This window comes from Rhinolophus sinicus, chromosome 4 (assembly GCF_057876585.1).
Source record: "Rhinolophus sinicus isolate RSI-liver-muscle chromosome 4, RSI-T2T, whole genome shotgun sequence".
Taxonomy (NCBI): domain Eukaryota; kingdom Metazoa; phylum Chordata; class Mammalia; order Chiroptera; family Rhinolophidae; genus Rhinolophus; species Rhinolophus sinicus.
Window position 1 is genome coordinate 71,939,812 of NC_142504.1, and position 23,310 is coordinate 71,963,121.

A 23,310-nucleotide genomic window follows, 5' to 3' on the forward strand; every position below is an offset into this window, starting at 1 on the left:
GGGAGAGAGAGAGAGAGAGAGAGAGAGAGAGAGAGAGAGAGAGAGAGAGAGAGAGAGAGAGAATATGAATGAATGAATGAATGAGAGAAAGATTTTAATGGGAGTTGTGGTGAGAACAACACACCAGACCCCATTTGCTATTTGTTACAGACTTCATTAAGGGATGCAGCAGTCCTTTTGACTTTCTTGTTTTTCCTTTCTCTAATATTGCTTGTGGAATTTTGCCTATGGAAAACCTACTTATAACAGAATTATTACATAGAAAATGTGAGTAAGAGTAAAGTGAAAAGTGAATATAATTTACAACATATGAAAGACCTCCCTGACAGGCATACATACAAAAGGGCTTCGGGTATTTAAGGATAAACCTTCCTAGGCAAGTATAAATTGAAAATAATTATAATTACTGTTATTTGTTTTAGACAGATTAATCCTTTTACAGAGTAACTTTATCAGTTCAGTGCTTTTTAAATAATAACAAAGCAATACTCTACACAGTGGTAAAGTCTTAATGTCAGAAAACTTGGATTCGAGATCTGATTCTGATATTCATGGGCCATGTGACCTTGGAAATGTCATTTTAATACAACTGAATCTTTGTCATTTGTAGAATAGAATTAACCATGCTTGCCCTTCTTGCCTCCTGTAGTTTTCTTGGAAAGCAAATGTGATAAATATCATTTGTTATTTTGAAAATGACTGTTTTAATGTATGGGGTTATTATGATTTTAGTTCCTAATATTAAACATATAAATGGAAATACCTATTTCTGATTAACCTATGTGAAAATAATCAATGTACTCAAATTTACTCAAATTTAGTGGATTTAATAAAACATTATAATAGCTGTGAGTTCAACTATGATCTCTCGTACATCTTCGTGTCCTAAAGGAATATTGAACTTTGTGTCTGTTATCACAGCTAGATAAAACAAAGTTATTGTCCCTCAGCTATTGCTACCATGTGTCCCCGAAACTAAGACCTAGCTGAACTATCAGCTGTAACGCGTCTTTTGCAGTAAAAATTAAGACCTGTTACTATATTATATTATTATATTTGTCATGCAGGGTGTCAGGATGGGTCTTAGCTCCCGCTCCCCACATAAGAACGCAGGACATGGTGAAGCCAAAAAGGAACACCCACGGAGCCATAGATAGGGGAGTCATATCACTATACTCTCACTGGAGGCTGGGTTGGAGACACAGGAAGCAGGAGCCCCACTGTCTGCAACCTGCTGTCCACTTCTCTGCTATCTGCAACCTGCAACCCACACTCCGCCGTGCTAACTACAGTCCGCGCTTGGCAGCCACCATCTTCTTGCAAGCCCCCATTTTCTGCCAGCGTAGCCAGAGCAGTTATATTAGTGGCCAATGGCTCACTGGTTACAGCTGATGGCCAATTAGCCACAGCTGATGGCCATCCAATCACAGTTGATGGCTATTTACTACCTGAGCCAGCACCTTTCCATGTGTGGCTGAGAGCCTGGAAACTGCACTCTGGGGCTCTGTCCCCACACTCCACCCCTACAGGGTTTCGCCTCACAATCTACGCGACAAGTGTCTTCCGCGAGGGGCCCTGTGCGAGGAGCCTGGAGGTGAATGCAATATCCTGGACACAGCCAGGCTCTCTGGGCACAGCCAGACTTCCTGGGTTTCTTAGGGTACCACCAGTCTCCCCGGGTACAGCCAGGGTTTCACTGGGCACCACCAGTCCTTCTGGGCACAGCCAGACTTCCTGGGCTTCTTAGGGTACTGTGCTGGAACAACAGCGACTCACAGTCAAGGTGCTTACATATTCTCGATGGCGCCGGTCAAGACACAAAAGCAAACATCCACCAGTTCCACTACATGGTGGTATATTCCCAAGCAAACAGGCAAGTGGTCCATTAAATTAGGGATGGAAGGCAATTCCCCATAGTCCATAGTCATTCGCCAGGGCTGTCCTGGGGGTAAGGGACGACCTTGACCTCACCCACATCTGGGACAAGTCCCACATCCGGGCTGCCTCAGCAAGAACTTCCCAGCCCACAGGGCCATAACGACCTTCGCTTTCTCCAGCCTATGCTGGTTGGGAAACCATCCATGTCTTCTCACCCCTCCATGGGGGTCCAGCTCTCCAGCAGCTGCTCCTTCTGGTTTTCCTGAGACTGAGTGTTTATACACACAAACTGCTCCACTGCCCTTCGGAGAGCTTTGGCTGGCACCATACCCTGCTCGCTGCACCATGTGTCACGTGGGGTGTCACATGGGGTCTTCAGTACCGCTCCCAACATAAGAATGCAGGATAGGGTGAGGCCAAAAAGGAACACCCACGGAGCCATAGATAAGGGAGTCATACCACTATACTCTTGTTGGCGGCTGGGTTGGAGACGCAGGAAGCAGGAGCCACACTGTCTGCAACTTGCTGTCTACTTCTCTGCAATCTGCAACCCGCACTCCACCGTGCTAACTGCAGTCCACGCTTGCCAGCCACCATCTTCTTGCTAGCCCCCATTTTCTGCCAGCGTACCCACAGCAGTTATATTAGTGGCCAATGGCTCACTGGTTACAGCTGACGGCCAACTAGCCACAGCTGATGGCCATCCAATCACAGTTGATGGCCATTTACTACCCAAACCAGCACCTTTCTATGTGAGGGCGAGAGCCTGAAAACTGGACTCCTGGCTCTGTCTTCACTATATTAAAGACCAGGTCTTATATTATAGTAAAACAAGACCGGGTCTTATATTAATTTTTGCTCCAAAAGATGCATTAGAGCTGACGGTCCGGCTAGGTTTTATTTTCAGGGAATTATGGTACATGGGTGTGGGGGCAGAGCCCCAGAAAGTAGTTTACAGGCTCTCGGCCTCATGTGGAGGGGTGAAGGCTTGGGTAGTAGATGGCCATCAGCTGTGGCTGATTGGCCGTCAGCTGTAGCCATTGAGCCATTGGCCACTAATATAACTGCTGTGGCTATGCTAGCAGAGGGAGGAAAAATGGGGGCTAGCAAGAAGATGGTGGCTGGGCTGGCAAGCGTGGATGGTGGCTTGCGGACAGTGTGGATCCAGCCTCCAGTGAGAGTATAGTGCCGCCGGAGAGAATATAGTGGTATGACTCCCCTACCTATGGCTCCGTGGGTGTTCCTTTTTGGCCTCACCATATCCTGTGTTCTTGTGTGGGGAGCCGGAGCAGAGACCCCACAGGCCCCCCCGCACGACAAATGGTGCAGCGAGCAGGGTCCCCCGCATGACAAATGGCGCATCGAGCAGGGTCTCCCACATGACAATGGGACAAAAAAACTCACTGTTCTCTAAAAGCTGCAGTCAATAGCTACTGCTATTGGGCTGTGTAAGTCTATCATTCCTTTCTTTCAAGGAGTCCTGGGTACGTTGTTCTCCCTTGTGTGTTCCTCAGAGTGAGGCTGAAAATCACCTGGGTACTTGTTAAAATACAAAATTCCTAGGCCCTTTCGCTGGTGGGGTTTTGGGATTTTGCTTTTTGAATATGACCTCCGGGTTCTACTGATGCACACTAATGATTATGTATCACGCTTCTCGGTCATTTACAGGCACACCTCATTTTATTGCACTTCACTTTATTGCACTCCACAGGTGTTAACATTTTTACAAATTGAAGGCAAGACACTCCAACAGCAAAAAGATTATCACTCCCTTTACAGCGATACTCACTGTATTATGGTGGTCTGGAACTGAACTTGTGGTATCTGTGAGGTAAATTCTGTGTCTGACAAATCAGTAAGTGTAATTCTTCTAAATTTTATACAAGGAGAACTAAGGAGAAAAGAGACTATCATGGCTACTGTAGTGATTGGTACTTTTTACCAGGTTGTGGCTTTTTTGCTTTATCCAGGATAAGAAGCATTATTTCTGCAAAAAATAACTAGGGCCTGTGAATGTTAACTGAGAAATTACATTAACCATTTTGGCAGAGGAGTTTTGTATTGCCAACTGTAATAGGTATTGGTTTTGCTCAACATACAGTTGATATAAATGATTGAAACGTTTCTTTTATTCCAACCATTGACCATTTGGGAATACTTCCATTGAAATCAGTAAGAGTATGTAACTTAATTTACTGCTTTTAACATGATTTACTGAACCTGATATTATTCTAGATATCCTGATAATGTCTAGACTTCAAAATAACTGAGAAGATTTTGCCGTTTTAAATACCCAAGATAAGTTAGCATGTGATAGATGATAGAAGAGAGGACATCAAGGGCTTTCACAGATGGCAAACTTTGGGAGAGAGAGGTAGAGTGAGGTGTGGGGGAAAAGGAAATCTTCAAAACTTTGAAGTTCATTGTTCTAAAGCAATAGTTGTTAAAATTGTTTTTCTCTCATCAGAAGGATAAGGACACATTGGGACTTGTCAAAAATGCAAATTTTCAGGCTCCACCCCAGACTGATGGAATCAGAAACTCTGGGAGTGGGCCCAGCAATCTGTGCATTAGCAAACCATCCAGGCGCTTCTTATGCATGCTTAAATTTAAGAACCACTGCTGTAAAGCAGAGTGTGTGAGCCGGGAGATTCAGTTCAACTGGGAGTCTTTCAGTATTCCTGACCTCAGACAGCTTCTGCTAGTCCTACATGAGGCAGCCCACATGAAAGTACGCATGGATGCAGGAAGAGCCAACCTGACTACTTACTTCTATTGATCTATTGTAGACCAGAGCCTCTCTGGCCCAGCCTTCTCAAAAGCACTGCTGGTCATCATCCGCCACTAGCAGATGTCATAGCAGCAGGTTAGAAAGTGCTGCCTGTATTTTCTTTCTCTGTTGAGAACAACAGCAGGAGAATTGTCCTTTATGGAACACATAGGACAAAACTTGAATGCTTTTACAGAATAATCCAGGTCAGCTTTTCTCTAGCTAAAACCAACCTGCTCAGCCACTTATTAACATATATATTTTAAAACTTTTATATAGTGGTTAGACATTTATACAATTTAAGAAGTTATCCCCCTGACTAGTCTAGTATGCATCTGATACCATCAATAGCTATTACCATATTACTGACTATATTTTCTATGCTTTACTTTACATTCCCCATGACTATGTTGTAACTACTAATTTGTACTTCTTAACCCCTTCCCCCTTTTCACCCACCCCAACCCCTTCCTGTCTACCAACCATCAAAATGTTCTCTGAATCTACGAGTCTGTTTCTCTTTCATTTGTTTGTTCATTTAAGTTCATATAAGTGAACTCACATTGCATCTGTCTTTCTCTGTCTGATACTCCACTCAGCACAATATCGTCAGATCCATCCATGCCACCACAGATGGCAAGATCCCACTCCCTTTCATAGCCGAGCAATATTTCACTCTATATATGTACCACCTACTCTTTATCCATTCATCTATCGACAGACACTCAGGCTGCTTTCACATCGTGGCCAATGTTTCAATGAACATATGGATGTACACCTCCCCTGAAGTAGCATTTTGGGTGTCTTCAGATAAATACCCAGAAGTGAGATTATTGGGTCCTTCTTTGTCACTTGTTATACCCTTTGTTTTAAAGTCTATTTTGTCTGGCATAAGTATTGCTATGCCAGCTGTTTTTGTTGTTGTTTATTTCCATTTTCATGTAATATCTTTTTCCCATCCCTTTACTTTCAGAGTACGTGTGTGTTTAGATCTGAAGTGAGTCTCTTGTAGGGATTTTGTTTTCTTATCCATTCAACAACCTTATCTTTGGATTAGAACATTTAATCCACTTACATTTAAAGTAATTGTCCATAGATATGTGGTTATTGCTATTTTATTCATATTTTTTATTGTTATTTTGTTCTTGTCTTAAGTCCCTCTAAGATCCATGCTGGTTTGGTGGTGATGAATTCCTTTAGGTTTTTCTTGTCTGGGAAGCCCTTTATCTGTCCTTTGACTCGAAATAAATTGCTTTGCTGGGTAGAGTAATCTTGGTTGTGGGTCCTTGATTTTTAACACTTTGAATATTTCATGCAAATCACCTCTGCCTGCAATGATTTTGTTGAGAAATTGGCTGACAATGTTATGGGAGTTCCCTTGTAGGTAACTGCTTCTCTCTTGCTGCTTCTAAGATTCTCTCTTTGTCTTTAACCTTTGGCAATTTAATTATGATGTGTCTTGGTGTGGGCCTCTTTGGGTACATTCTGTTTGGAACTCTCTGTGTTTCCTGAGCTATTATACCTATTTTCTCCACCAGGATAGAGAAGTTTCCTGTCATTATTTATTCAAATAGGTTTTCAGTTCCTGGCTCTCTCTCATCTCCTACTGGTACCCCAATGATGTAAATGTTGGTATACTTGGTGTTGTCCCAGAGGCCCCTTAAACTGTCCTCATTTTTTGGGATTCCTTTTTCTTTTTGCTTTTCTGATTGGGTGTTTTCTGCTACCTTATCTTCTAAATCACTGATTTGAATTCAGCTTTATCGAATTTGTTGATTCCTTCTAATGTATTTTTCATTTCAGTTATTGTATTCTTTATTTCTGACTAGTTCTTTTTTATGTTTTCTAGCTTCATTTTTATGTTTCCTATCTCATTGTTGTAGTTTTCCCTGAGGTCATTGTGCATTCTTATAACCATTGTTTTGAACTCTGCATATGGTTGATTACTTGTCTTCATTTTGCTTATTTCTTTTTCTGGAGCTGTGTTCTGTTCTTTCATTTGGGACATATGTTTTTGTCTCCCCAATTTGGCTGCCTCCCTGCTTTTGTTTCTATGTGTTTTGTAGGGCTGCTATACCTCCTGGGTTTAGTAGAGTGGCCTGTGTATTTGTCCTGTGCGGCCCAGTGGCACAGTCTTCCTAGTCACCTCAGCTGGGTACTCCAGGTGTGTCCCTTTTGTGGGTTGTGTGTGCCCTCCTGTTGTAGTTGGGCCTTGGTTGCTGTTGGAGGGATTGACCCTCGGGCTTATTGGTTTTGAGGACTGGCCATGACTACAGTGGAATAACTGTGGTGCAGGGGCTGACCCTACGGAGCAGGATTCCTTTTACTAGGGCTCTGGGTCCTGCCCAGTCTGCTCTTTGGGTGGATTTTCCTTGGTGGCAGCCAAGTGATGCTCTGGCTTGGTCCAAAGATCGCCATCGGTGTTGTGCCAGCCCTGGGGCCTCCTGGGAAGGGACCCACTACAGGCCAAGTTCAGCTGCAAACTGTGTTCTGCCCAGGGCCACCTGGCATGAACCACAAAGCAATCTGCAGATGGCTGATGCCTGCTCTGGGCTTGGATGGCCTCAAGAACCCAGGCTGGCTGCCACTTGTACCGGGCTTAGGGCTGCTCCGCTGAAGGTATGAGACATGCTGAAGCCAGATGCTGCTTGTTTGGGTTTTGTGAACCTTTGAGAGATTTTAGGAAAGTTCACAGTGTGAGCCAACACAGGTTGTTTGTAAGGACTAGCCACTGGAAGTGGCTTGGGTAGGCCCTCATGTTATGTGGGGCAGGGTCTTAGGGAATCATGAGTTGTAGTTGGACCTTGGTTGTTGTTGGAGGGGCAAATCATAGATGTTAGCCAGGTTAATGGAGACTCAGATATGGCAGTTGCCTAAGTCTGCAAACTGGAAAGGGGGAGGACTCAACAAAGAAACAATGACTATCACCTGCTCCTCCAGCCCTCTCCCTGAGACCAGACATTTCAGTTCCTCTCCATATATCCCTGACACTTTTCAAGTTGCTGGCCCAGCTCTGGAACTCAGAGTGAATGAGACGGTCAGCCAGTAAGTCTGTGTGTGGCCCTTTAAGAGGAGTGCCTGGGACTGCAGCTGCTCTTGTCTCAGTCAGCCACCATCTCCACTGGTTTTCACAACCAGAAGTTATGGGACTTCTCTTCCTGGCACTGGAACCTTGAGCTGGGGAGTCTGGTGTGGGGCTGGAACTACTTGCTTCTTTGGTGGGGGACCTCTGCAGATGAGATATCCCTCACAATTTTTAATGGTCACACAAGGGTGTGGGAGCAGCGTGTTCTCTGTCTCTGCCCCTCCTAGCAGTCTCAAGTTGGCTTCTTCTCTATGTCCTTAGTTGTAGGGCTTTGGTTCACCTAGACTTCAGGCAATTCTCAATGATGATTGTTCTGTAGTTTAGTTGTAATTTTGATGTCCACTTACTCACATATTGTCAAAATCTTTGATGGTCTACTCTAGTCCTAAACCTCACACCTGCATCTTTTTTGACTGCCTGTGTGTATGGGGCAGTTCCTCAATTTGTGGGCATCCCAGTGCCTTTACATAGTCATGGCTTTTGTAATGATGTAATGTTCTCAGGGCAATTCTGAGAGTCCACATAGGTCTGTCAGTTACCTTTGCGAACTCATCCTAGAAAAAGTGCTACATACCTCATTGTTCAATATCACTATGGTCACCTTCAAAGTACTCCCCTTTGGAAGCTATGTGCCAATGCCAGTGCCTAGTCCACCCTTCAAAGCAATTCTGGAACTCTTTTTCTGGAATGGGTATCAGAGCCAGTTGCGGTATTATCCTTGATGTCCTGAATGTCTTCAAAATGTCTTCCTTTCAATATTTCCTTTACCTTCAGGTAAAGAAAGAAGTAATTGGGGTCCATATCAGGTGAGTAGGAAGGGTGTTCCAATACAGTTATTTGTTTGCTGGCTAAAAACTCCCTCACAGACAGTACCATGTAAACTGGTGCATTGTCGTGATACAAGAGCCATAAATTGTTGGCAAAAAGTTCAGATCGTTTTCATCTAACTTTTTCATGCTGCCTTTTCAGCACATCCAAATAGTAAACTTAGTTAACTGTTTGTCCAGTTGGTACAAATTCATAATGAATAATCCCTCTGATATTAGAAAAGGTTAGCAACATTGTTTTGACTCTGAATTTGGACTGACGAAACTTTTTTTGATCGTTGAGAATTGGCCGACTTTCATTGGGCACTTTGATGCTTTGTTTCAAGGTCGTATTGGTACACCCATGTTTCATCACCAGTGATGGCCCAAAACATCGTCTTGCCTCTCCTAAAGGTCTTGGCAAACTTCAACTCTCCTTTGCTTTTTTTTTTATCAGTGAGCTCCTTTGGGACCATTTTTGCACACATCTTTCTCATGCCAAGATTTTCAGTTAAGATTTTCCTAATTGTTTCTCTATCAGTGTTGATCTGCTATGCTTCTGACAGGTAGCCAACAATTTTGACACACAATTCGATGAATTTTTGCGATGTTTTTGCCAGTTCATTACTGGCCACCCTGACCTCTTTTCATCAGTGACACGTTCTCTCCCATCAGAAAAACACTTAATCCATGTGTACACTGCCATTTTCTTCATGGCATTATCCCCATAAACTTGGACTAACATATCCCTGATTTCACTTCCAGTTTTGCCAAGTTTAACAAGACATTTATTGTTTGTTCATTGCTCTAATTCAAGCTCAGACATTCTCGCGACGGCACATAAAAACACGCAACAACAATAATGAATGCCACTCATTAAGACACCGCCATATATCAACATGAACACAGCTGTGAGACACTGATATACCAAAGTTATGAAAACTTACTGAGGTGTTTGTACAATGCTGCCAATGTAAGCCCCTGTGGCAAGTTTGCAAACATAATTGACAGACTTTGAATCTAACTTTTTTCCCAAATCAAGTTGCTACTTAGTATACTTAGGCTGTACTTACACACACAGTTATGCATGGGAGGAGATAAGGTAAGTCTTGGGAGATACAGGGCACTTACAAAATAGGTACCTTAACTGCATACACTTGAAAGTTTCTTTCCTTTTTTTATTTTCCCACTTTTCAGTAGCTGGCTCTTTCTGTGCTGCTTCTCTACCTGCCTCTCTGAATAAAGCCTGTCTCTACACTTGTAATTTGAAAGAAAAACAATTAAGCATCACATACTTTGGTATTAATTGTGCTTAGTCAGAGATCTGGTTTTACTCCCAACAGCTTCAACAAAGGATTTCTGAGAAAAGATAGGAAAAAACTTTTCTAAACATCATAGAATAGAGGTGGGGAAAGCAAAACATTCCACATCAATTACTATGTTCATATTTTTGTTTCTCTACACATTCACTGTTTGGACAAATAGTTTTCTGAACCTCAGTTTCATCACCTGTAAAATGAGATAATAATATTTATTATTTTTTTACAGGGTTTTGTCTGCTAGATATAATTAATATAAGGGGAATACACACAATTAGATGCTTAAAAACTGGCAGCTATTATTTGTTACTCCTGTTAATTTTAGGATTTCTTGTTGGTAGTAGAAGATTACTTTTATTTGCAATGTAGAAAAGATAAGGTGTCTTTAAAAATAGAACTATATCCTTTATTTTTAACAATTTGACACAGAAATGAGTTATTGAAAAGATGTTTTGAAATTACCTTCCCTAAAGGTCTTTAAAATGGGTCACATTTTATCTGGAATAGCCTGTCTTGTCTTAGATGACTAAACTCTAAAAATTCTTCCCTATTTTGAAATTTTAGTGACTTATCTGTGGCCCACTGGACACAGAAAATTGATTTTAATTCACAGAGATGAAAGCAAAGGGATAACAGTTGCTCTCCATTTATCAATTTCCAGTATTTGTGAAGTGGTTCCTATATTTATCTCTTAGTGACAGCAATAATGCTTTCAGCTTCCTTCCCCATAATCATCTTCCCTCGGTTTCAAAACATTTTCTGTAATATCTATTAAGTTAATAGACATTTCAGGCCTGCTAGACTCAGAGTTGGTAAATAATTTGTCCAGGATAGAAAGGGGCCAATTCCAGGTTAGTATATCCACTAAACGTAAATGCAGTTTCCCTTTTACTATATTTAACTTCAACTTCTAAAATTATTGGGAGAATTGAAAAGTAATAGTTCTAATAAGAAATGCTTTATTAAAGTCTTTTTCTGTATTACTGCAGAAAAACAGAGGACACTGTGATATAAGAGATATATATTTGGTCTTTATCCCCTTTATGGCATAGAGCTCCTAAAACTCTGGACATTTCCTCAGTGATGAGCGCAATTAAGGTGTCTTTTGTTACATTAATGAGGTGACATTTGGAAAGCAACAAAGGATGGGGCTGGTTGCCAGTGGAGCCAACCATGTGATTGGATGTTTGGAACTTTCAGTCCTACCTTCTGACGAGAATTGGAGATTGAGTCAATAACCAATGGCCAGTGATTTAATCAACATGCCTATGACATGAAGCCTCCATAAAACCCCCAAAAGGATGGCTTTGGAGAGCTTCTGGGTTGGTGAACACATGGAGATTCTGGAAGAGTGACATGCTCAGAGAGAGCATGGAAGCTCTGAGCACCTTCACCATACTTGCTCTATGCATCCCTTTTATCTGGCTGTTCCTGAGTTATATTCCTTGTAATGAATGGGTAATCTAGTAGGTAAAATATTTCTCTAAGTTCTGTCAGTAGCTCTAGCAAATTAACCTGAGGAGGGGATGTAGGAACCTCCGATCGATCTATAGCTGATGAGTCAAAAGCACAGATGACAACCTGGACCTGTCATTGGCTTCTGAAGGGGTGGGAGCAGCCTTGTAGGACTGAGCCCTTAACTTGTGGGATCTGAAGCTATCTTCAGGTAGATAGTGTCAGAATTAAGTTGAATTGTAGAACACCCATCTGGTGTTGGACAAATGCTTGGTGTGGGGGAAACACACACACACACACACACACACACACAATAGAATTGGGATGTAGAATCTTAGGAACAAATCAAAATGTGCAGGAATTCACACTGGATGTTGCCTACTATTAAAAAATAAAATTCAACTGAGTGAATTTAAAGGACCTTATTAGCTTTATATTCAAGCATTAGTGAGTTGGGTAGCATCCAATCTAGCTGACAGAAAGGAGCTCCAAAGAGCTATGGAAAATTAAAGACTTTTATAGGCAAAAGGGCATGAGAAAAAGGAAGTTGTGCTGGGCAAAAAGGTGGGTAGGTTATTACAAGGTTACTGTCCTTTAGGGGATGACAGGAGTCTATCAGACAGACTAACTAGTGCTGGTCAGGTGATTCCTGATTGACTGGTTTAAGATTCCATTTTTGGGAGAGCCAGAAACTATAATTAAGTTGTCTTGGTTTGGTGATGTGGAACTTAGCATAAGCAACTTTATTTTGGGCCTATTGTTGTTTTTAGCATTGCTCAATATGTTTAAAATGCTTAAGGATAGGCTGTTATTTTTTTTTTCACTGCTTTCTTCACACGAGATGCCTTGTCTCTCAATATGATTTTATATGCCCCATGGTTCTGACTGCATGTAAGAATTTATAAATATTTGTTGACTTTAATTTAATATTAGCTATACATTGATATTTCTAATATATACATGTAATGGCAGAAACAACACATCTGAATATATATGCCATAACTAATATGATGCCATATGCTCCATTGTCTTTTTAGAATTCCTTAAGAAGTCAGTAAATCTTAAAAATGAAAGCACTTACTAAATTAGGATAAAATTGGTGAATGATCTGTAAAACAGCTTTATTCACTCATAAACCCTGCTTAATAGACAGATGAATATGTTCTAAAAAATAATAGAATTAAGAATATCTTTACCGCTGGCTGATTAAAATTTAAATATCACTGGTTCCTAAGATGTGGCAAGACTGAGCTACAAAAGTACCAGTTTATTCTCATGTATCTTAAAATTTTATTAACTAGAAATGTGACAATGGATGAAATTTACTAATTTTGGCTCTAATGATTCCACATTTGTGAGTTTTACCCCACTGAAAACTGTAGGACTTATGACTGGGCTACTTATTAAAAAAAAGAAGGACTTGCTGCATCTTAAGTTTAATCAAGAACAGTTAACATGTTTGAGAAAAAATAATTGGTGACTTTAACATATATCCTTACAACATACAAATGGATGTTGATAATTTCAAGTTAATTATATCTGTTCAAAGAAGGTGAACATAGAATCTAAAAAGTTCTTTGATGTAAGTAAAATGTGGCTCCTAAGTACATGGAAGTAATAAATCAAAATTTTAAAATGTTATGTAGACTTTAGTAATTTAAAATGGTCATTTTTAACCAATCAACAAAATGAAAAGACAACCTACTGAATGGTAGACGATGTTCTCAAATGATACATCTGATAAAGGGTTAACATCCAAAATGTATGAAGAACTCATCTAAATTAACACCCCCCCCAAAATTAAACAATCCAGTGAAAAAATGGGCAAAGGACCCGAATAGACATTTTTTCCAAGAGGACATCCAGATGGCCAACAGGCACAGAAAAAGATGCTCAACATCACTAATCATCAGGGAAATGCAAATTAAAGCACAATGAGATACCACCTCACACCTGTCAGAATGGCTATTAATAAACAACAAATAAGTGCTGGTGAGGATATGGAGAAAAGGGAACCCTTGTACATTATTGGTGGGGCTGTAAATTAGTGCAGCTACTACATAAAACAGTATGGAGATTCCTCAAACAATTAAAAGTAGAGCTGCCATAGGATTCAGTAATTGCACTTCTGGGTATTTATCGAAAGAAAAAAAACAACACTATTTTGAATAGATATCTGCACCCCTATGTTCATTGGTGCATTACTAGTATTAGCCAAGATATGGAAACAACCTAGATGCATGGACCTAACAGATGAATGGACAAAGAAGATGTGGTGTATATATATATATATGAGGACTGACAATTAAGTTCATGAACTCATCCTAGAAAAAGTTTTACATATCTCATTGCTTAGTATCACTATGGTCACCTTCAAAGTACTCCCCTTGGGAAGCTATGCACTGATGTCAGTGCCAAGTCCACCCTTCAAAGCAATTTTGGAACTCTTTTTCTGGAATGGCCATCAGAGCTGTCATTGTATTACCCTTGATGTCCTGAATGCCATCAAAATGTCTTCCTTTCAATATTTCCTTTATCTTTGGATAAAGAAAACAGTCTTTGGGGGGCAGATCAGGTGAGTAGGGAGGTTATTCCAATACAGTTATTTGTTTACTGGCTAAAAACTCCCTCACAGACAGTGCCATGTGAACAGGTGCATTGTTGTGATGCAAGAGCCATGAATGGTCAAAAAGTATAGGTCGTTTTCATTTAACCTTTTCAGGCAGCCTTTTCAGCACTTCCAAATAGTAAACTTGGTTAACTGTTTGTCCAGTTGGTACAAATTCATAATGATATCAAAAAAGGTTAGCAACATCATTGTAAGAGGGTCGTGAACTTGTTATATCTCATATGTGTATATACAATGGAATATTATGCGGTAATGTAAAAGAATGAAATCTTGGCATTTGTTATAACGTGAATGGACCTAGAGGGTATTATGCTGTGTGAAACAAGTCAGACAGAGAAAGACAAATACCATATGTTCTCACTTACATGTGGAATCTAAAAAAATAATAATAATAAATGTATGAACAAAACAAAACAGAAGCAGACCCATAGATGTAGAAAACAAGCTGATGGTTGCTAAAGGGGAGGGATGGGATGGGAATAAAATTAAAATGATCTTTCTTAGAATTAATACCCGCTGTGACCCTGACATCAAATAATTTCAATGAACTAAAATCAGCCTTTTGAAATCAAACTAAGGAAATACAGTCTTCTAATGAAATGGTTGCTGAGGAATGTGCTACTAATAATGGTTACAACCACTTGTTATACTTGTTATCCACTAGATCCTATGCTAAAAGACTTGAAAAGATTTATTTCCTTCTCAAAATTACCCTATGGTGGAATACTTTACCATACACATTTGACACAGAGGCTGGGAGAATTTAAATGACCTGACTTGATCATACAGCTAGTAAGTAGCAATGAGATCCAAACTCAGGTGTGTCTGGCTCCAGAGCCCATGTTATTATCGTTCAGCTCTAACTTAAGTCCGTGGCAGCTTTCCCCCATTATTTTCAGTTATTTCCTCACTTTGAAGCATTGCACTGATGATGTTCTAGGTAGCTCAGGGAGCAAATCAGTGAAAATTATGCTTTATAGCTGTCAGAAACCATGAACAAAACGTAGCTAGGACCCCTTAATTCAGTCAACCACAAACCCTGCCTTCCTGCTCATTGGCCGTCTTCACCTATGTAGGAGATTTACTCCTCCTTCTGATTTACATGGCAGGAAAAATGTAGGAGGCTTTTCTTTGTTACTCTTCCCATTGGGCCTCTTTTGGCTACTCCAAGCCCCAGCATGATGAGTCCCTATCTTCCCAAGTGAACCAACCAGATTGTTGGGGAAAGGAGAAATACTTAGCTTTCTATCAGAGACACCCAATATCAACGTTACTGTCCATATAGTTTGCTATATGGAAAACCACCTTGTTCTTTCATTCCTGGTAAAGGCTTTTGCTTACTATTTATTGGACCTTGGAGTAACAGAAGAATATAGCTACTGAGAATAACTCAGTATCATTTAATTTTGCTATTTTGGAGAAATTCTGTCTCAATCATAAAGGACAGTTATTCTGCAGACTTCTTCTATCCCTGCCCTTGGAGTAGTGAGGGAAATCCCTGGTGGGTTTCCTGGTGGTCTTCCTCTTTCACAAAGGGAGGATAATGGACCTTTAGATGCATTGTGTGTGTTTCTTTGTAGAGCAGACACTTTGTATGTGGAAGCTTTATCAGTTTGCTCTCTTCCTTTCTTTACTCTTTTTCCTCATGTTTGGAATCAAGTGTTAAATTATTATTTCCTCTTACCCATCAATAGAGGCAAAAATCACCTAGTAGAGACTAACCCAGCTTCTTTTACATGTTTACAACCAATTACACATGATCTCTTCTTACCTGAAACCTATGGCGTGGGATTTCTGTTAGTATATCTAAGTTAAACTCAGGATAGCTCTTACCATGTCTGTTGCAGGATGCATGTTTCTTGGGTAGAAAAAAATAGATCCTGAGTCTCCTTCAGTCTCTCACTTTTCCAATGGTCTAGGGTCTGAATGCAAGTGACCTTGAATTTATCTTTATCCTGGGATTTAGAAACATTATGTTAATTCCAGCTCACACTTTCAATGTTAGTTGGTGTCACGCAGGGAGTTATGCAGGGTTGCATCTGGGGTCTCTAGTCCTGCTCTCTGCATAAGAACGCAGGCTATGGTGAGGCCAAAAAGGAACACCCACAGAGCCATAGATAGGGGAGTCATTACCACTATAGTCTCACTGGCGGCTGGGTTGGAGACACAGGAAGCAAGAGCCACACGATCTGCAACCTGCCCTCCTCTTCTCTGCCAACCAACCTTCCTTGCTAGCTGCAATCCACTCTTGCTAGTTCAGCCATCATCGTCTTGCTAGCCCCCATATACTGCTAGCGTAGACACAGCAGTTATATTAGTAGCCAATGGCTCACTTGTTACAGCTGACGGCCAACTAGCCACAGATGATGGCCATCCAATCACAGTTGACGGCCTTTTACTACCTGAGCCAGCACCTTTCTATGTGAGGCTGAGAGCATGGAAACTGCTCTCTGGGGCTCTATCCCCACAGTTGGGTTATTGACTACTAGTGCCATTATGTTCCTTTTTGGTATTCAGGAGAGGCAATGGAGTGTCCTCTCTCTCTTACAAATTGGGAGTTTTTCTCGATTATTGACTTAAGCAGTTTCAGTTATAAACTCTTGTAGTATTAAAAATTATTTAGGTGGTAAAAATGCCATGCAGCCATCGAAAAATGTATCTATCTACATTTATCAGAATAATTCACGTTTTCATCTTCCCTGTCTCCATCCCTACTGTTTAATTAATGACAGATATTTATAGAGTAACCACTCTCTGCCCCGTAGATTTACTATGATAAGAAATCATGAGCATCTGGTTGGAGATAATGCACTGAGTTCTCTCACTTAGAAAAACATTAGAAACAATAATAAAAATTGAAACAAAATCTTAATTTTATTTTAACTTGGTACTTGATTTAAATAAGTTTATCTTGATTTCTTTTGATCCAGGAGGCTAATGCTTGACTCCTTGTTACTGTTAGAGAGAGTAACAGCAATATAAACAGGAAAAATATAAGATTAAATAAAAGTTAGTGCTCATTTGGAATTTTATTGTTTCCTCCTTTTTATTTTATATGTCAATAGGGAAAAATGTGAGCTTAGATAAGGGATTCTAGATGCAGCATGGTATCTCTTTTACAACGTGTGTTTTTTGTTGGCACATTTCAAAGTTATACTTAAAACTCAAATAAAAATCAGAAACTGGAAAATTAACATTGGAATTTCTCTGTAAGTAAATAAGACTTTTTGTCTTTGACTCTATTTAATACTATTCTCTGACTATTCTGAGGAAGATTTTATTTCTTCTGCTAACTCTTGGCATATTTAAGCATAGCTAAACCTAATGAAGATATTCCCCATGGGTGGCTCATGTTCATTTGCTCTAGCTGAACACTATTGTCAACAGATGAGAACTGAAGCCCACGTAAAGCAATTTATGAAATCCTTTAAGAGAAAAAAAATCTTATTTTTTTAAGAGAAAAGAAATCTTGAAATGTCACTGTTGACATCAGAACCATATTAATTTCCCTGATCATCAACATCTTGGTTTCTAAAAACAGATTTTTTTTCCCACCTGCTTAAAATTATCTCATTTATTAGGAGAGGAATTTATATTACAAGAAAGGGATATTTTAATGATAAAACTGAAGTTTTCATTTAGGAACCATATTTTTATGGATAATTGATTAAACTAATTATTTGAAGCCAGAGATTTGGGGGCTTTCCATTTTGGGGACTATTTTTCTTCAAATTCTTCTCCAAGAAAATATTTCTATCTATAAGTGCATCTTTCTATGTTGTTGTTTTATTGTTTAGATCTTGTCATACTTACATGATAGAAAGTTTGTTTGTTTGTTTGTTTGTTTGTTTTTAAGTCAGTGGAATAGTGAATGGAGAAAAAGAAAAACTTTAAATTCTTATCATCTCAGGAGGTCAATAGCTCCTTGTTTCCTCCTGAGTAAAGAATAGCAGACATTTGGTAATTGATACTCACTAAAATTTCAACAATGTATTAGCAATAGCAACATCCATGTTGTAAATGGATGTTCCAGTAAATTAATACTTTTTGAGGGTCATAGGGCTCACAGTAGGCCTTATTCTGTGGCTTTCTTCTTTCTATAATTTTTTTCTTTTCATGTGCAGAAACTTTCTTGTCACATTACCATATTCAGCCATATAGGTACTTTTGTATTTATTTATTCAATAAATATTTATTGCATACCTTCTATGTACTGGTTGTACTGGGGGATAGAGATTCAAGGGTGAGTAAAACATTATGCTTACCCTTATAAAGTTCATAAGGAAGAGACAAACAAAAACAACAAAATACAGACAAAAATGTAATTGTAAATTGCACCAGTTAGTGAACAAACTGTGGACTGAGATAAAGAATAATGGGAAAGGGGTGCCAGTTTAAATAGAACAGTCAAGGAATGCCTCTTTAAGGAAATAGCATTTGTGATGGGATCTAAATGTTGATAAAGAATCAATTACATGAAAATTAGAGGTAGAGTACATTGCAGGTATGTGCAAATGTGTGAAAAGGCCCTTGAGTGGAAAGAAATTGGTACAGTGTTTCCCCGAAAATAAGACTGGGTCTTATATTAATTTTTGCTCCAAAAGACGCATTAGGGCATATTTTCAGTGGATGTCTTATTTTTTCATGTATAACAATCTACATTTATTCAAATACAGTCATGTCATCCTCTTCTGGAACATCGCCATAATGTACTAAATGTGTCTGTCTGGCTGACGATCTTAACTGGGGCTTATTTTCAGGGTAGGTCTTATTTTAGGGGAAACACGGTATGTTCATGAAATGAGGGGAAAACTGCTATGGCATAAATGTAGTGAGAGAGGGTCATGAAGTAAGATAGAAGAGTCCCGATCTACAAATCAATAGGCGTCTAGGTATATAGTTTTCAAAGGTCACCATAAGAAGTTAGGATTTTAAGTGTAAAGGGCAATCAACAAAATTGTTTGTTTTTTACTGCTCCAGTCAAAGGAAGGGACACTTTATTGAGGCCCCAGGGCCAAGGAGTTTGGGCAGGAAGCCGCGCTGTGGGCCGAGGAGGTGGTGGAGGGGCCGTGTTTGACCTTCTACTTGGGGTGTAGGTTGTTGGTGTGGCCACACTTCTTGCGCAGTTGACAGCATGGGGATGCAGGCAAGCGTAACCCTTGCGGCAGATCATCTTGTCGCAGTTGTACTTCTGGGTGAGCTGGTGGAGGGAAGGCTTGATGGTGCCGCCCCGCGTGCAGATGAAGCTCCAAGTGCAGAGTGGACTCTTTCTCGACATTTTAGTCTGAGAGAGTGCAGACAACCTCCAGCTGTTTGCCGGCAAAAGTCCAACGCTGCTGGTCAGGTGGGATGCCCTCCTTATCTTGGGTTTTAGCTTTGACTTTCTCAGTAGTGTCACTGGGCTCCACCTCGAGTGTGATGGTCTTGCCCGTCAGGGTCTTCACAAAGATGGGCATCTCTGCATCTGCTGGGGAGGCTGCTCCATCCTTAAAAACAAAGAGCAACAAAATTGTTTAAATATGCAAATGGCAAATGTAATTTATGTCTTAAGATTGTTTCTATTACTTCAAGGAAACCTCAGCTATGAAGTTTGACAATCACTTTGGGGTCTGATCTAAGCAGTAAAAGGTGATGCAAGGCTGATTCAAGGTGGTAGCACAGGGCTTATAGAAAAGTAAAAAGTTCCCTATGCATTTTGGAGATTGAGTAGACATGACTTGCTAATTGATTAGGTATGGGGAGAGAGGGAAGAAATGACATGTACGTTTCTGGTTGGTACAGTTGCTCGCTGGTGCCACATTCTGAGAGAAAGAAGCTAGGAGTTGGGAACAGATGGAGGTCAGGACTCTAGTGTTTTATTCTGGTCATTCTAAGATTAAAATATCCTTCAAACACCTAAGTTAAAATACCAAATAAGCAGTTTGAAATGTGAAGCGGGATCTCAGAAATGAGACCTGGTCTGGGGGTATTAATAAATGTGGAAATCATAAAACATAAAGATGATATTTAAATCTATGGGCTTAAGTAAGATTATCTTATAGAGTTATTATAGAGAGATCAGTAGGTTATAAACTTTCCGATCTTATATTGGCTTTTAAAATTTAAGCAGGCTGATCAGCCAAGATAAGCTATCTACCAGCATTCTCTTTCATTACTTGTCTTCAGGAAGGTATTTTGAAGTATATTGCGACATGAGGGCAAATTCCTTTTCTTCCTGGAACATCTGAAGCTTGGCTAGAGTCTCAGAATAAATAAGACTCTAGTATACGGTCTATGTTGAAGACCCCTAGTTCCTTGTTAACCTTTAGTGAGACAATTCTGATATATTTTCATGCTCTCTGATTTTAAGGATCCAATCAAGCAATAAGTGGAGAGATCATACAGCTTCCGAAGGGAATGTGGGTAAGCCTACTGGGGTGTGACCAGCTCTTTCAGCAACATACCATAATGCCTTGTGAAATAGGAGGTCTTTGTCAATGGATCTCAGGTTGTGCTACTTATCACTTGTCTGTAAATGGGTTTGGGATTGCCCATCTGGGTTGCTTATGGCAATCGCTGGCACCAGACCTCGCTTTTGTATGACATAACTGAAGAGAGAACAGGCTCCATTTTCCTTGATCTGCACTTGTCCAACGAATAAATCCACTGATTAGTCTTTCCTGCTGAACCAGTAGTTCAATTTCTCCCCTTAAGAGTTTCTAACCCCAAACAAATACACAAACAACAAATTAGTAACAACGATAAAACTAACTATGTCAATCCCCTTTGCCATACAAAACTTTTTAAAATGTATTGTTAGGTTAGATAAAGAGGATCAGATATCTAAGCAACACGCAAATGTGGTATCAAGGCCAAACTGTTTCTCCATTTCAGTGAACTACTGTCTAGCAATATTGAGGATCTCCTTTGGCCCCAGAGGGAAGTTCAGCTTGAGAATCTGTTTCTGGGAGCATAGCTTAACAAAGGGTATAGATCTGCTTGACCATGAGACAACATGAGAGCCAATATTTCTAATGAGCAACTCTGAAGATAGCTACTCTGGGAAGGACCAGTTCATTTACCTAGCAAGCCATAATTCAAAGGCGCTGCTGTAGGCCATTTGGACGTTTCTTCAATTGCCTTCAAGGTAAGGGGCTCTTCATTAAACAGTGCCGTTGAAGTCATTGAAAATAGGTAACAGCGTGATATTGGTTGGGGCCAACATCACTTAGCATTCAAAGTTGTAAAAAAAAAATAACCAATGACTCAACTCTAGAGATTGGTGTAATCGGTTAATGAGACTTTTAATTGAGGAAGGGATTGAGACCCTAGATATGTAAGAAAGCCCACTCTGATTCAAATTAGCCAAAGGCACAATAATGATGAAGAAAGCATACCCTCAGCAACTGGACTCTGCCATTTTTCTTGAATGAAAGAAGAGTTGGAAAAGGAACTTAGTTAAATTTCCTGAGTTACAGAAGTCTCTTGCCCTGTGCTATTAAAAACAGGTGCCTGTATTTCAGAAAGTGATCACAGGAGGAGCAATCTTCCCTAGGAAGTAACTTGTTTTGTGGCATAGACACATAAGCTATCGATTTATTGGGATAGGCTATATTTAGTTGCTGTAACAAATAATGTTGCTTATGATGAATGTCCATTTTGGAATAATTACAGTCCTGCACCCCAGCTTCTATCTTCCAGGATATGTGCAGACTTTTGGAGCTGGCCCAAGGTATAGCACTTCCAGACACAGGTCAGTGAAAAAAGAAAACATGGAGAAACCATGAGAGTGGTCTTAAAGAGTTGTTGAAAAGGGGCATATACACCTGCACATCGCAGCTTTATTCATAATTGCCACAACTTGGAAACAACCAATATGTCCTTCAGTAGGTGAGTGGATAAATAAATTGTGGTATATCCAGACAATTTAATAATATTCAGTGCTAAAAAGAAATGAGCTATCAAGTCATGAAAAGACATGGGAGATACTTAAATATTACTAAGTGAAAGAAACTATTCTGAAAAGGCTACATACTATATTAATCCAATTATATGACATCCTGTAGCACCACAACTATGGAGACAGAAAAAAGATTAATGGTTGCCAGAGGTGAGAAGAAAGGGAGAGATGAATAAGTGGTGAGTGCAGGGAATGGTGAAACTATTCTGTATGATATCATAATGGTGGATACATATCATTACATATCTGTCAAAACCCATAGAATATACAACACCAAGTGTGAATCCTAATGTAAAGTATGGACTGGGTCATAATGATGCGTCAGTGTAGGTTCATCAGTTATAACAAATGGGTCACTGGTGGGCATGTTGATAATGGGGGTGCCTATATATGTGTATGGGATGGAGGCATATGGGAAATATTTGTACCTTTCCCTCAATTTTGCTGTGAAACCAAAATTTCTCTAAAAATAAAGTTTATTAATTATATAAAAAAGTGGCATACACCACTTTTCCTCATGATTCACTGGCTAACATAGTGTGGGGAAATATATTCCGTCTATAAGGAATGGAATATACTTTAAAGAATATTTTAAAGAATAATGCAATCCATTAGAACATTCCTCAAGGTCAGAAACTCTACCTGATTTAGCTCTATCACCATAGTAATGAACACAGTGCCTTATGTGTACATAGTATTCAAATAGTTTGGTAAAATTAATTTTGAAGAAGTATCTTACTAACATGAAGAAAACAGACTTCTAGATTTAATAATGAAGGCTACTAGCAGTATTTAAATTATCCACCATTAATTACAGGTTGTAGTAATTGGTATGTGTCTTAATAGACATTCATTGTATGCCACCAGCAGACTTATGACATATAGAATATAATATAATAATTAAGTTGATCTGAAGGCATATGAGAGGTATGCATTCAAATTTCATATATTATATGGTCTGGACTTGGTTATTTTAATAGCGTCCATTTTGATTATAAAAGATAGACATCACATTGTGGTAATTTTGGATAATACATTAAGATTAGAAAGTAACAATCATTTAATTCAGCCAACCACAGGAAACCACTGTTAATCTGTTTTTGCTATCACCATTGAGTTGATCTTTAAAAATTTGTAATCATGATAAATTACACGTAACCATCTTAACCATTTTTAAGTGTACAGTTCAGAAGTGTTAAGTACATTCAATCGTGCAACCAATCTCTGGGAATTTTTCGTCTTGCAAAACTGATACTCTATATACCCATTAAACAACAACTGCTCATTTCCCCCTCCCGCGAGCCTCTGGTAACAACCATTCATTTTAAGTTTCTGTGAATTAACTACTGCAGGTAACTCATATAAGTGGAATCACACAGTATTTGTCCTTTTGTGACTGGCTTATTTCACTTAGCATAATGTCCTCAAG

The 23,310-nt window shown here is 39.6% G+C and overlaps 1 protein-coding gene and 1 pseudogene across 7 annotated transcripts in view; one reads left to right on the forward strand and one right to left on the reverse strand.

Moving 5' to 3' along the window:
- The window catches only part of DLGAP1 (DLG associated protein 1), an 855,894-nt gene that overhangs the window by 53,471 nt on the left and 779,113 nt on the right, over window positions 1-23,310 (forward strand). The window lies entirely within an intron of this gene.
- On the reverse strand, window positions 18,170-19,582 carry LOC148758404 (ubiquitin-ribosomal protein eL40 fusion protein pseudogene; annotated as a pseudogene).